The sequence below is a fragment of the Pongo pygmaeus genome, chromosome 3, assembly GCF_028885625.2.
Source record: "Pongo pygmaeus isolate AG05252 chromosome 3, NHGRI_mPonPyg2-v2.0_pri, whole genome shotgun sequence".
NCBI classification, from domain to species: domain Eukaryota; kingdom Metazoa; phylum Chordata; class Mammalia; order Primates; family Hominidae; genus Pongo; species Pongo pygmaeus.
In genome coordinates this window covers 109,073,023-109,088,032 of record NC_072376.2, presented here as the reverse complement: position 1 = coordinate 109,088,032, position 15,010 = coordinate 109,073,023, and the positions used below count along the sequence as shown (strand labels likewise).

Genomic DNA, 15,010 nt, shown 5'->3' with positions numbered 1-15,010 from the left:
TGATAAAAATATGTTGAGAAATAAGACAAATTTAACTTTAAGTTGTGGGGAGGGGAGTTATCACTTTATCGCAGTTTACAATTTAGTATGTTTCTGATTTTGATATGATTTTATAGTAACAAACGCTGATTGAGAGAGAGAAATACTTGGAAATTCATACCTTTTCCTTTAATAGCTCACTGTACAATCTTATTATATTATTTAATGTAAAACATTCAGATGTTTTTAAAAAGGAAAATCATTAATAATATCTAACAACTTCTCCTATTCCTTAATAATTGAAGCAAAATCCTTAAGTAGTCAATTTTCGAGAACTAGATAAAGAGGTTTTCAATCATTTATAGCTAGAAAAATGTATTTTTTTATCTTATAAATATTTTTCAATCTTATCTTAAAATACTTACCTTAATGCTTATCCTTATAGACACTCTTAAGTTTACTGGAGTAATTTCAGTGTTATTACTAGTATTTTATCTTCAATTTAAAGCATAGATCTTTATACTCTGTAATTGTTAAGTGTGCTTATTCAGTTTATTCAAAGTCAGATATGGAGCCCCTTAAAATTATAATAAACAAGAAAACCATAAGCATTCTAGTTCAAGGTGCTGGACTCAACAAATGAAAAAAATAGTCAGAAAACAGAACAAAAATGGTGAACACAAGGCACTTATACAAAAAATATAAAATTGTTATTAGGGGATTAAAATGTGGAAAAAATTCTTTAAGCTAAGAATGAAAGAGGACTAGATTTCTTGAGATAACAGAAATATAAAAGAGAATCGTAACCCAAACACCAGAGCTAAGTTCCTTTCAAAGAAAGCTGAGAGCTTCAGAATCAAACTAAAAATATTTTAAAAGTAGAAAACGGCCATAGGATAATCATCTCAGGATTCAGAGAAATGCAGTTCAAATACCTGGGGCAATCACATTCTCTAACCTTTCCAGTGTACACAACTGCTGACAGCAGCCTGCCTAAGACATTTATGTGAGTTTAAAGTTTAAAACACTAATGAAAGGAATATTTAAGCTTGAAGTACTTCCATATGAAAATGAGATACTCAAAAAACAAACAAAAAAGAAAACAGCTCAGCCCAGATGTAACATTCACTACATTAATCCAATTCCAGAATAAAACTCTTCTAAAGTGATTACAAGAGTTCCCAGTACACCTACCTTTCACTATCAGGGTGCCCTTTAGAGATGTCTACCTGTTGACAAATCTCTGCAACTTAGAGTGAGTTGTCAGTTGTTTCATTCAAGGCAGAGACGATTTTGTGAAACCAAAAGCTAATTTACACCACATAATTAACCTAGTCTTTCATTCAAAAGCATGAACTAAGAATCATCAGAAATTTGAGAGAAACTATGAGTATGAAATAGATGGCCCAAAATGAGCACACAGAACAAATGACCCAGAAAGAAACAGACTTATTTCAGGCAGTAAAAGAGGACATTAAAAATTCAAATTAGTATCCCTTGAGAAATGGAAGAAGACATTGTATCTCTAAGAAAATAAACAGCTGTTATGAAAGAGCAACCAGAGAATAAAAAGAGTTCTTAGAAACTAAGAAATGATAAAACTCATTTAAACAATTAAATGAATAAACTGAATAATAGAATATGTCAGACAAAAGATTAAGCAGATAATGAAAATATTAAACATGAAGAAATCTTTCATAACACAGAGGAAAAATGATAATGATGGTAAATACGACAGAAAGGTTATGACACATGAATGCAAGAGGATACATTAATCTAATTAAGGTAAAGAAGCATAGAGAGAGATAGTGAAGAGAAGATATAACTGAAGAAATAATAGAGAAAAATAAATTGAAAAAATAAAATTGCATATTAGTCTTCATATTTAAAAGGTCAATGTCATACTGAGAAAGTAGTCTTTCTAGTGAAATTTCCAGAAAGAAAAATGTAGTCCACATTTTTAAGGAAAGGGCAATCAGATCAGATTCAAATTTCTCTTAGTAATACTGAATCTTAACATATTGCATTATATTCTTTAAAACATTTGAAAGGAAATTTAATCTATATAGAGAATTATCTACTCTAACCCTCAAACAAGTATAAGAAAAAAATAGATCTTCTGGGACGTGTAAATTTACTATCCATTCAGTATATGTATTGTGTGTGTGTGTGTGTGTATGTAGATTTCAAAGTAACAAGCCTGTGTAAAATGTTAAATTAATAGATTTTTTCTTAAATGCTAGTAACTGTAACCTAGAAGAAATGAATAAAATCTATTGGCCCTGGACACTTCAGATCTTTTACATTTAGCAGCAGAAATTAAGCGAAATGAGATCATAATTTTGTCTTCATGGGTCTACCCATAGTTCTTGGTTCACAAACATATTTCTATGGTGAGTAGTTATATGACTTGATGGTTGTGACAATATCTGGTTTATCACAGGCAGTGTTAGATGCATGATCTCTTGAAATCCAGTGGCCAGATGTTCAGTTTGCCCACTAGCATGCCAGCAACTGCTGAATATAGTAGAAAGGATAGTTCTCTACTACAGGTGGCATTGCCTTGCCCTAGAACCCTAAGGATCTATAAAACAACTCTACCATTGCAGCTTTCCAAAGAAAAAGGAAGTCTCTTTTGCTACCCTAGATAACCTCCAGTATGATCAGACCTATCAATTCTTATATTCTAAATGATATGGCTCTCTGTCCTCAGCCTGGACCTGATGCCAAGTCATTTTTGCTCTGGGGCCCACTAAAAGCTGGCAGTTCACGTAAAATCTATTGTAGCAGCATTATCACATGTAGAATATGCCAAAAACCATACCTAATGTTAATCTTCTCCTGAAAACTTCATCACTGAACCTTTATAGTGTTTAATTTATCACATTTTTTAGCACCTGTGTTTTACAATACAACACAAGTGCTTGCTATCTATTGCTCATAGGTCTGATTAAGATAATATTAATATAGTGAGCCAGTATGATGCTTTGCAGAATCTCCAGATGGCCCAGGTCCCTTGGGACTATATTATGACCGAAAGCAACATGAGGTTTCTATTAACAGCTACGTATGACAGATTCAATAGGACATTCAGGAAACTGAGAAATGTTTACTAGTTAGGCTTGTGGATCAAGTGGACACACTATGACATGAACTTCGGCTATAATTCATTTACTATTTGACCCCTCTATGTCTGTATCCCAATAGGAGACCACGATGGTGCTTTGGATCTCTGTCTCTCAGAGGCAACTTATCTACTGTGTGTTCTGCCGTTAGCCATGAACTTTAGAGAATCTAAGACTGAGCTTTCAATAATGCCCATTCTAAGGAAAATGTGGTACACATACACCATGGAATACAACACAGCCACAAAAGAGAAGGAGATCATGTCTTTTGCAGCAACATGGATGCAGTAGGAGGCCACTATCCTAAGCAAACTAATGCAGGAACAGAAAACCAAATACTACATGTTCTCACTTAAAAGTGGAGGCTAAATGTTAAGAATACATGGACACAAAGAAAGGAACAAACAATAAACACCAGGGCCTACTTGAGGGTAGAGGGTGAAAGGAGGGAGAGGATTAGAAAGCTTCCTGCCAGGTACTACGCTGATTACGTGGGTGACAAAATAATCTGTACATCAAACCCCTGTGACATTCAATTTACCTATATTATAAACCTGCACTAGTACCCCTGAACCTAAAAGTTAAAAAAAAAATGCTTGTTTTCCTCACCAATGCACTCTTTATTGGACTAACCTCTGGGACCACCCAAGCAAGGTAGTTAACGTATGGATTTTCTGGTCTTCTTTAGGAAATTTATTCTAGCATGCTACTTTTCTGATCCTTTTTATTTACCTCTCAATAGATTACAAAGGCAGCTCTGCCAATCCCTACTTTATTTAATGAATATAAATACTTTTTCCATTAATTCAAGAGATCCTTTGTGAGGATATTGAATTCTTTGTCAACAGAGAGTACTCCAAAGTTGGTAAACCTCCCCAGCCAGGTTTATATTCTTCCCAACCTGTTGTCACCTCTCATGATCCCTTCCAGTCCCGCTTCTCTGGTTCCTGCTTGTAGCTCGTTTCATAGACAAAACTGCTCCATCCTAATTAGGTACACTACTTTCTGGTTGGGTCAGACTTAAGATTTGCCTTTAATTAAGAGTCTGTAGCTCCAAAGGGCATTTGTAGGCACATCTTGAGGAAAGCAAGTATTATTTTGTCTGTTCCTCCCTAATTTGAATTTCCTATGTTGTTTTAAGCAAGAAACTGGGAGGGGAGTAGGTCTTTCAAGGAGTTGACCTTGAGAGTTCCACAGAACCTCAGGATTCAAGATTCTCAGGTACACCTGTCCAGATACCCCTTTCAAAATTTCATTGGCTTATTACTTCCATATCAGTCCCTAGCCTGACATAGGAGATTTTCTTAAGCTAAGAATTCAGGACTTTCTGAAGTTATGCCACTCTTACAGATAATGTGCTGGGCTTAAAATTTAATGGTTCTGCCCTAGGACTTCAGGATGTGAGGCTATCTTTAAATGCTGGCAAGAAAGACTCCTGACTCTACCTTTGCTTTAAGGCTTTGGTTAATAGAGCCTGTTATTTTCTCTAACATATGGATGCTCAGCAACAAGCATCCACTTCCAAAGTTATTTTTTAAATTTCCATAACATATTTCAAATGCTGGAGACATTGTACCAGACAGTGTGTCCTGTTTCACTCACATACCATCCCACTTCACCCCAGCCGTAGCATGATGGGATCCATCAATCCCTCACTTGTCATAGTGATATAATATTCCAAGTCAACCAAACAGTAAAGGACTCATTTCCAGAATGTCACTCTTACTGCTTCCGAGGGACCACTCCTTACCAACTATTTTAAGTGAGGTTCTCTAGAAGAAGTGACTGAGATGGGGATTCTTATGCATGCCATTTATTGGGGAAGTACACTTAGATTAGGAGAATAAGGGAGCTAGGATAGGTCAGGGAAGCTCAGGGATAATGAAAGCATAGCTGGAAACTAGCTTTATTCTGAAGCACCGTTAGACCAAATTATCAGTCACACCTGTGACAAGGGATTTGGCATTTGTTTTTTGAAGTGGGGTCTCATTTTACGTTGCCCAGGCTGGCCTTGAGCTCCTGGGATCTGGTGATTCACCCAAGTAGCCGGGACTACAAGTGCACACCATTGTGCCAGGCACGTGTCTGGCATTTTGTACCCCTAAAAAAGTCAGTCATTGGCTAAGCTCTAAATGGGCAGAAAGGGGAGGCATAAACTCCCGTGTGATGGGATCATGGGGAATTCTCCAGAAAAGAGGATTGCCTTGAGTTTTTATTAACTAAAACACCTAGAAACTGAGGGTTAAGTACATCAATCTGCAAAGGAAATTGGGAAGGACACCAAGGATTTCCACTGCATGCTTTTTTAACATGCTTTTTCCTAAATTATCATGCCAAGGAAAAAGCACGAGACTAGGAGATGAGCCTGTGTCCTGCCTGGTATTTATTTGATTCAGTTTAACAAACAGATGCTGGACTGCTGTATTTTCTTCCAGTTTTATGTGATCAGAGAGATGCTAGAGTTTTGTATTTTCTTTTATGATTTTATGTGAGCTGAAACTGAAAAAATGACCACCGTATGACTATAATCTTTCTAATCAATGAAACATTTATCAAATGTGGTGAGAAGTTTATTTAAAGGAGTACACCAAAATTATGGCAGCCCTTAGTTAAAATACTGGTGGTTTCCAATGCATATTTTAAAATTACTATCATTTGAATATTTTAATTTATATTGCAGTCCATTATATATTTGGACTTTGTAGGCTGTCTGAACCTTCTTGCCAAGTTATAGGTAACCAAACACATCTCTACAAAGCTCTCTAACAGAACAATGTGAATGTAGGAAAAGCAACTCCAGCACTTTTGTCAGCATTCTGTGCCTTCATGTAAGTATTAAATAACAGACCTCAATTTATTCTTTGTGTGTGTGTTCTAGTTTGTTTGCTCATATCTTCATAATACACAAAGATGGGTTGATCCTCTCTTTATCTCCTGGACCTGTTCAAAACAAAAATTGCTTAAGCAGTATTCACGATTAGAAACTATACTCTTCATTTCCCATATTAGGCAGTAGATAGATCTTATTCCCCTCTGCGCTATCACATTATCATTTCTTCTCTCTCATTGTCCATGAGCCCTAACAAGTCTTAACATATATAACAGTGAATCTGCCCTCAATTCACAGATTCTCTTATACATCCCACTTTTGTAAATGAACAAGAATTGGGCCAAGCCCTTGTAGAGTGCATCAAATATCAAATAGCCGACATTTTATTTCCCCCTTCTAAATGAACATCACTGGAGAAATTTTCTGTTCCCTGAAGAAAATTCAAATGACACATTATTTCAGACTGTGCAGCCTTACCACAGCCCAGAACCTAAAACATGTACAGATTAGAAAGTAAATAAGCATATTGTAAATGCTAATTCTTTCCTTATGAATAGTTATGTGTGTTTTCACTATTTAATGAAGTTATGGACTGTGGCCTTTCTGTGAAAGTACAGTAATTAGGAATCAATTATACTTTACATTGAAACCCCGCTTACTCTGCCACTGTGGGATGATTGGGAAATAACTATATTGTCATTTTCATGTATTTTGGCTACATTGAATCACAGCATTTTAGTGGTGAGGCACTGGCAAATTGCACATGCATTTGTTCATATTAGGTCATGGTACATGAAGACAGTGTAAAAAAACTGCTCACTCAGAATGAACTGCAAAGATAATGTGTGAGTTCAAGCAACTATGCAAAGATAGTGAGGGCTTCTCAATTAATTTCCATTCTCAAAGCAATTAGTACCACTTAATAGAATGTGGTGCAATATCAGAAAATGGATCTAAAGGTCTTGCTGGTTTTCTTGATTTTTTAATTTGATTACTAAAATAAACTAAAAAATTCAGATTAAAGAATTTGTTTTGGGGGCAGGAAAGGTTTTTCTAAGAATAATTTTTTATTTTAAATACAAATGCTTTGAGAATAATACATCAAAATAAATAAACATAAAAATATGTTGGCTTTCACTGCTTTGAAGAGATTTTCAATTGAAACTTTTTATTTATTTATTTATTTATTTATTTATTGAGACAGAGTCTCACTCTGTCGCCAGGCTGGAGTGAAGTGGCACGATCTCGGCTCACTGCAACCTCCACCTCCCAGGTTCAAGCGATTCTCCTGCCTCAGACTCCGGAGTAGCTGGGACTATAGGCACGCACCACCACGCCCAGCTAATTTTTGTATTTTTAGTAGAGACGGGGTTTCACCATGTTGGCCTCCCAATGTGCTGGGATTGCAAGCATGAGCCACTGCTCCTGGCCTATATTGAAACTTTTTAAAGAGAATATTATCCGCTTATAATGTTACTGGGAACAATACCTTGTGATATTAGATAAATATTTTGTTTCCTTATTGTTTATCTGTATTTAGTTTATTTCTAGCATTGATACTGCTAACCAGGTCTCACAGGGAAAGCCAGTGGTGATAAACGCTGAGCGCAGATATCAGTTGAAGATTCTAATAAGACTGCTATAAGAATTTCCACATTAAGAGTAAATAGGTAGTTGCTTACTTTCTGAAAACAAAGCAAAGATAAACCAGCATTTATAATCCATTGTTTGGGAGCTCTGTCCCAAATGTTGGAAAGTGAGGTAAGTTTGGCATGCAAACTATTGTTTTTTTTTAAAAAAAAATTTTCCTTCTTTCTTTTCCTTTTCTCTTTTTTCGCACTTTTTAAACTTTAAAAATAATGTCAGCCATTTAATAAAATAGATTTCAGACTCATCACAAAGATAAGTGGTTATGAAATGTAGCAACAAAAATTTAGTTACATGTAAATTTACATCTATGGGAAAAGGTCAGCTAAAAGATTTTTCGACTGCAAAGAGTAACCCTATCTTCTACTTTGAAAATTATCCTGGTTTGCAGCATCCTCAATCTGAAGGATCTACATAATGTTACAAGGAAATTGTACTTTTAACATGGTCAAAGTGAAAAAATGTAAGCTTCTCAACGCATCTGGATCTCAAACGTTTCATGAAAACGTTGTTCAGATATGAATAGATCCCATTCTGTGCTTTTAAATGTAGTATGTACTTTCCTCCTATGGGTGGAAGATTATGTATAATAGCGAGAGTTGTGGTCCTTAAAATAAATTGAAAGCATTGTTCCAAAGCTGCCTTCACTAATACTACCCCCATTATCTTCAATTAGACTAGCCCACCAAATGAGGCAGTACAAATACCCTATAGATATCAAACTGTTCTAAAAGCCGGGTACACTTGATCACTGATTACACAATTACTTAAGAGGGAGAATCCAAGAACAAAACGTAAGTAATTAAGAATAGAAGATTTGTGTTTTTAATTGTAAACAAACTAAATTAAGTAAAACACAGAATTATCACTGTGAACAGAAGAATATAACAGAAATTGCCTCAAATGTGACTCTATAAAGCATTATTTAGTAGTCAACTCACTTGCATCATTTAACAATAGAAAATTAAGACAATGGGCACAAATACGTTTTTCTCTTCTTGAGATGCAATTTGGTTCTCTTTCTTTAATTTGTGTAATTGTGAAATTAAATTTAAAGATGGTGAAAGAAGTAAAATTATTTAAAATGACTTCTGGAAAAATTCAAAGAGTAAATAAATATTATTATATCTATGTGTACCATTTTTTGTGAAAAGCCAAAAAGCAGTAAAAATAGGTCACCTTGAATACACAGAAAGACAGTAATATTAGATTCAGTCTAGCCCCTGAAATGGGAGAAAATCTAATGTAGTAATAATTTTATGATGATACAAATTTATGTTATAGATTTCCATTTTTCCCAAATATTTCTCGAAGTTAAATTTATAATATAAGCATTTTTTCCTGAATTACTCTATTTCTATCTGGTTAAAGTAAGTCCTAGTTTTTACTGGAGACATGTTCAGGAACAATTAAAATATTAAGTTGAAAATGGCAGTTTCATAAGGGTTAATCCAAACTATTAACTAGTATTTGTTTTCTGAGAAGGTGTCAGCATAGCAATTTTACATGTAAAGGGAGAAGATTACTGATACAAATGAGCTTTGAGACAGCTGAGGCTCTGAAGAATTCTCAGCAATATATTACTTCCATCTTAGTGTACACTTACCCATGATGATCTTCGTATTTTCAAATCAACATCCCTATCTTCATTCCTGGTAATGGCTTTTAGGTGATTCTGTGCTGGGTTTTGAACAAATATTCAATATTTTGAAAAGACTTTACAGTGGAGGTGAAATGGTAGGAAATTGTGGTTACTAGGTCGCACATACAAGAGAAATGATCAGAATGATTTTGTGAAGATCGGGAGAGTAATTCTAGCTCTTAGCAGAGCAGAGTGGATCAGGGAACCATCTATCTGGTCTCTTCATGTCTATAATTGAGCAATGACACTGTTTATGTATACTTAAGCATAACAGGGAAACAGCCAACTTTTGACCTATTGCCTGTCAGTAATTTGTTACATATTAGACCTCTCACCTGGAGCTTCATACACATTCTTTGCAAGAAAACTTAGATTATGTTTAAGATTAATGCTCTTGTTTTTTCAGCTGTATTTTCTTTAAGCAAAATGCTGCATTATTCTGATTGTAATGGATGATCCAGTATTTCATACAAAATAAATCAACCTTAAAGAAAAACTATAAGACCAGACATTAGAGGATGAGAAAGTATCAATTTACAAATTTAAAAAAGTTTAAAAATCTTAAAAGTATTTTACACAGAGTCACAAGACAAGCTAGTAGAAAAGCTGGAAATAGAATGTGTATCTCTGGTTACCTAAGTCAATTTTTATGCCAGTTAATTATATCTCAAAGCAATACACATGTTTGAGAAAATATACGTGATTCTATAAATGATGTTTTCTCATTACTACTATTGAATCTGAATTGGCATTAGCAACCTTATTCAACAGATATTTTAAATCAGATTAATGCATTTGGACTCAAGACAGTTTGTAATATTTCTCAAAATATCACTTTTATTAAATTCTATTTTTGTGGTTATATACCCCAATGGCTCTTATTTCCTTGTGGAATAGAGTAGAAATTCCTCATTCTAGCATTAAAGTCTTTGTGGAAATGGTCTGATCAAATTCTGACATATTTCTATGTATGCCCTACTACACATAGTGAGACAGTGTTGTGTGTTGGTTAGAAAAACTAAAAAGTAAAAATACCTTGGGTTGCACAGCTTGACCCCACATCCTTGTCCTGCTGTGTCAATCAGTGGTCAAAGTACTTCTCCACCTTGATCAGGAACTAAAGAAAAAAATATGGAGCTTACTTCATATGATTGTTGGAACATTAAATTAGATGAGAAAAAACAGATTAATATGTGTGCGTGTATATATATATACATATATATATATACACGCACACATACACACGTATATACCATTTCTACGTGTATAGTTATACAGTGGCTTAATTTCTCACATCAAACTGATTCATACTCACTTTCTTTCCATGTTGTCACTTTGTTAATGCTATTTCTCCTTCACAGAATAATCCCTAAGTCCTGGCACATATTCTTGTCTTCTGTAAAGCCGTCAACTTTCTAGATTTCATGAATGCTCTTGAGAGTTACCTGAAGTTCCCAAATTTAAGTGAGTTGACCCATTATACTAGTCATCCATTGCTGCATAACAAATCACTACAAACTTAACAGCTTGAAGTTACAAATACATATTTTCTCACAGCTTCTATGTGTCAAGAATTCAGTCACAACTTGAATTTGTCATCACAAAGCTACTATTAAGATGTTGATGAGGATTGGAACTCAAGCTTTCTCTGAGTTCCAATCCTCATCAACACATTATAATAATTATCCTACTTTGCAATTAAAAGAATGGATGTTTCCTTTTTGCAAGTCAAACTTCACATATATAAAATAAGGTGTTTTGTGAGGTTAAGAAACACATAGATTTAGTTAGCTATATTCTTGAAATGAATCAAGCTTTTGAAGAATTCAAAATAATTATATTTATTATTTTATTCTGGTCATCTTAAGTTCTTTCTTTTTTAACTTTTTTATAATAAAACTGATTATTTCTTCCTATGCTTGTATGCCACTGATACTTTTCAGGATATTTATTTCCATAGTCCATTTTTTCAGTTGAGATATGTACCTATTTTCATACTAATTTGTTTTTATACAGAAATTATAAAATACTTTTACCACCTCTCAGATATAATATTTAGTTTATATTTCATTTAAATTTTAAGACATTTTCCCATGAAGAACTATTTTTAGTTTTTATTTTGTAAAAGTTATTAATATTTTTCTTTCTTTATTTTGTACAGGGCTCAAGAAAGTCCTTACATGGCATTTTAGACTATTAGATTTAGGACTAGTAGATTTAGTCCTAATCTAAATATAGATTGATATACATATTAATCTATATTTTATTCTAGAACTAGTATTGTCTTACACATATTTAGCATATGGAGAATTTATTTTGCTGTAAGATGTAACAGGTCTAAATTACTTTTCCAAGTGACTAACAGTTTTTAAACACCATATTCTTTATAATCCCTTGCCCCATTACTGCTTTGACAGCCATTATTATTTCGGTCTTTTTATTTACTTCCACTGATCTGTTTCTGCATTCATTCTACAAAGTCTTAAATTTTGTAGTTTTCTATGCTTAAAATATGATAAGGTAAGTTGTGTATGTTGTCCTTATTTTACAAAAATTTCCCTGCAGACTTTTTAAAACTCTAGGTGAAATTTCTATTCTTTTTGATATGTAGCCTTTTCCTAGTAAACTTATTTTGAAATATTGTCTTTGTTATGTAATACAGATTTTAAATAATTTTTGATATATATCTTTGCATATGTGTTTAAATATGCATTTATATATTTTTGCTTTGTAATATCAAGAAGCAAATGATTTTGTGTATTTATTTGATTAAACTCACATATTGTTCCTAGTATCTTTTAAGATGTGTGGTTAGTACAGTGGAAATAAAATTTCAAGAAGGAAAAAGAATAATGTTTGCTGCCTCTTAAAGAGAAGCTTTTTCATATTTTAAAAATAGATGGCCATATATACTTGGTGTTCTGATCACCTTCTATTTATCTCTTTGCTGAGGGAAGCATCCCCACCCTGAATATGGTGAAATGGTAAACACAGAACACTTGACATGGGACAAATGAGATTAATGGCAGTCTGTTAGTCACATATACTCATAACCTGAGAGAGAAGGAGACATTGCATACCTCACAGAGCCACAAAGTCATTGCATTCTGGAGCAAAGTGAACAAGCAGGGGCTATGGGAGGCAGTCTTTTTAGAAGAGGTTAGAGTGCTCCTCATCTAGCAGACATTATGAAACCCATTAGATAGAAGTTGGGTGGAATGCACTTAGTTCAGCTGACATGAAAACTAGTCAGGTAAAGAAACTTTCCCATGGGTTAGGTGACATATCTGAGGAGAGCAGAAGTCCTTAGGGCCCTATGAGGTCCAAGATGTTGAGACAACAGATGAAATTTTAGGCCATGTATTACAACCGACCACTTAATTCTATCCCATCAAATATCCACGTTACTGATGACTAATATTTTTAGTAGGAAGTACCTCACTAGGAAGTGCAGTAGACACTTAACTGGGAGGGCCACATGGTGAGATGGTTGTTGAAAATATGAACTTTAGAGATGTCCCCTTTATGGCCGATAAAGGCAACTGAGGAACCTCTAGGGCATTGATGTAAGGAATGTGTTATCTTTGGTAAGCATAAATTTAGGCTAACTGATGTCTGTGATAAAAAGGATACAAACGAGGGTTTATTTGCCATTTTGTAACTTAATAGGTATGAGGAGGTCGATGGGCCTCTTTATGAAGACCAGCAATTTAGGACCTGCAATCGAGAGGGAATTTCCATTGAATGCCTTATTCAAGAGCTCAGCATAATATATTTTGAGAAGTAGAGTATCTTGATTATTGTTAGTAATGTCTAGAACTCCAAAGAGAATAGAATGTCCTGGTGAAGCCTTGTATTGTGGCCTTAGCATCTATTACCTTTAATTACATTTGGGGTATCTGTGAGGCAAGAGATTCCTGGAGTTTTTACTCCAAAGGGGGCAAATTTAGACACAAATTATTGCTTCCACTGGCCAAACAAAACAACCAGATCATTGGCAGTGGCCCAATGTTTGGCAAAAACAGGCAGATGGGACCAATTGTTGACCAGGGCATCCAGAACTATAGTGACTGTCTGATATTTGTCCAATTGTGCTGACCCTAGGGTTTCCTCCTTTATCAGGAACATTCATGTTAAAAGACAGAAAACAGCAACATTCCACTAAGTTCCATCACATATAATGGTGGCAATCAACCCTATCTGTAAAGTCTATGAACTTCCACTGCTGTTCACTCAGTTAACCCCACAGGCAATTTTCAGGTAGCCAACAGTTCTGTGAGAAGAGTAGCCTCTTCTAGCTCTGTGGCCTCAGACAATGGACTAAGTAAGGATATGAGATGCCATCCATCCTGCAGGTATGTTATTCCAGCGATCATAGATGTGGTTTCATCTTGTGGCAAAGAGATTCTGGTGATTATAGTCCACATTTTTAACAATATTGGCTATTGACTGTAGAGTGTGTAAATGGATGGAACCATAGCATTGTGTAATTCACCTTGAGTAGCTATTTAATCTTTTTAAGTTTAAGAAACAGCCAAACTGAACTATCAGATGGAGAAATGATATATTCTCCCCTATATTTATTGTGTCTAATATAATAAGTTTCAACTCTTGAATGCCTTGTTTTAACTTACATGGGGTCATATTAACTATTTTAACTCTTGGCAGGGGTCTGTGGATCTCCATTTTGTCAAGCCCATTTGTAAGTGCCAAAGATTCAATTTAATTTTAATGTAATCATTAAGTCAGAGCAACAGGGCCTGCTATGAGATGTTTTAGAGCAATGGGTGCTATCACTATGGAAAATTTAGAAAATGCAATAAGGCATACTTATTTGCCCTCTATTTTATATTTAGTAGTCCCCCTAAGATTACGGGGAGACTATGTTCAAATTTAGTAGGATTCCCAAGTCCAGTATTGATTTAGTCCATGAAGCCTCACTACTTGGCATATTTCAGCAGTTGTTGAAGTTAATTTAGAGCCTATATTGTAAATGTGCAAGAGCAAATCTTCACCTTTTATCTTTTTGTTTGTCAGAGCTAGTTGAGAGTTGGGAGTTTTGCTTTAACTAGGGTGCCTGGGGAAGATCTAACTCTCAGTCTACATGCTTAGGATTGTAAAACTTATGTCATTGAAGATGTACAATCTACAAGTTACTTAACAAAAATACATACTAGCAAGAGAAGCCTATATTGTTAGGGGGATATTTTGGCACTATTTGTTAGAACTCTTGTAAAGAATAAGTTTGTCATGTTAGATGCATTATTTCTTCTAACTGCAGATAACATGGCTGGAAAGTTGGTTTTGTGCAAGGAAGTTGATTTCAAGTCATGGGCAAAAGATTAGTCATGAATATAGAATCATTCAGTCATACAAATCTATTTTATGTCCATATGTTGTTATAGGCCTTAATTAAGATTACTCATACTAACAAATCAAAGAAAACACAGACACCCTATATTAGAGTATACAAGACTCATTCCATTTAAGTAGTACATTTATATTTCCTTTGAAGACACAGCAGATCCATCATCATAAATTTGTATATACTTTATATAACATTGGGTTTTTTATGGGGATTTTATTGACTTTAACATTTATGAAATAGTAGCCATTTTAACTCCATATATTCAATCATATTGATTTTTTTCAACCCAGTACCATTGCTACAGCAGCATTCCATTTAAAAATTGTAGACTAGAGCAGTTGTCTACTGGCAATTTTTATTGATTATGCATAGAAATTTGAATTCATGGAACAGCAGAATACTATAAGCATCAGGTTTTT

At 34.4% G+C, this 15,010-nt stretch overlaps 1 long non-coding RNA gene across 1 annotated transcript in view; it reads right to left on the bottom strand.

Moving 5' to 3' along the window:
- Positions 1-15,010, bottom strand: part of LOC129035123 (uncharacterized) — a 382,029-nt gene that overhangs the window by 253,601 nt on the left and 113,418 nt on the right. The window lies entirely within an intron of this gene.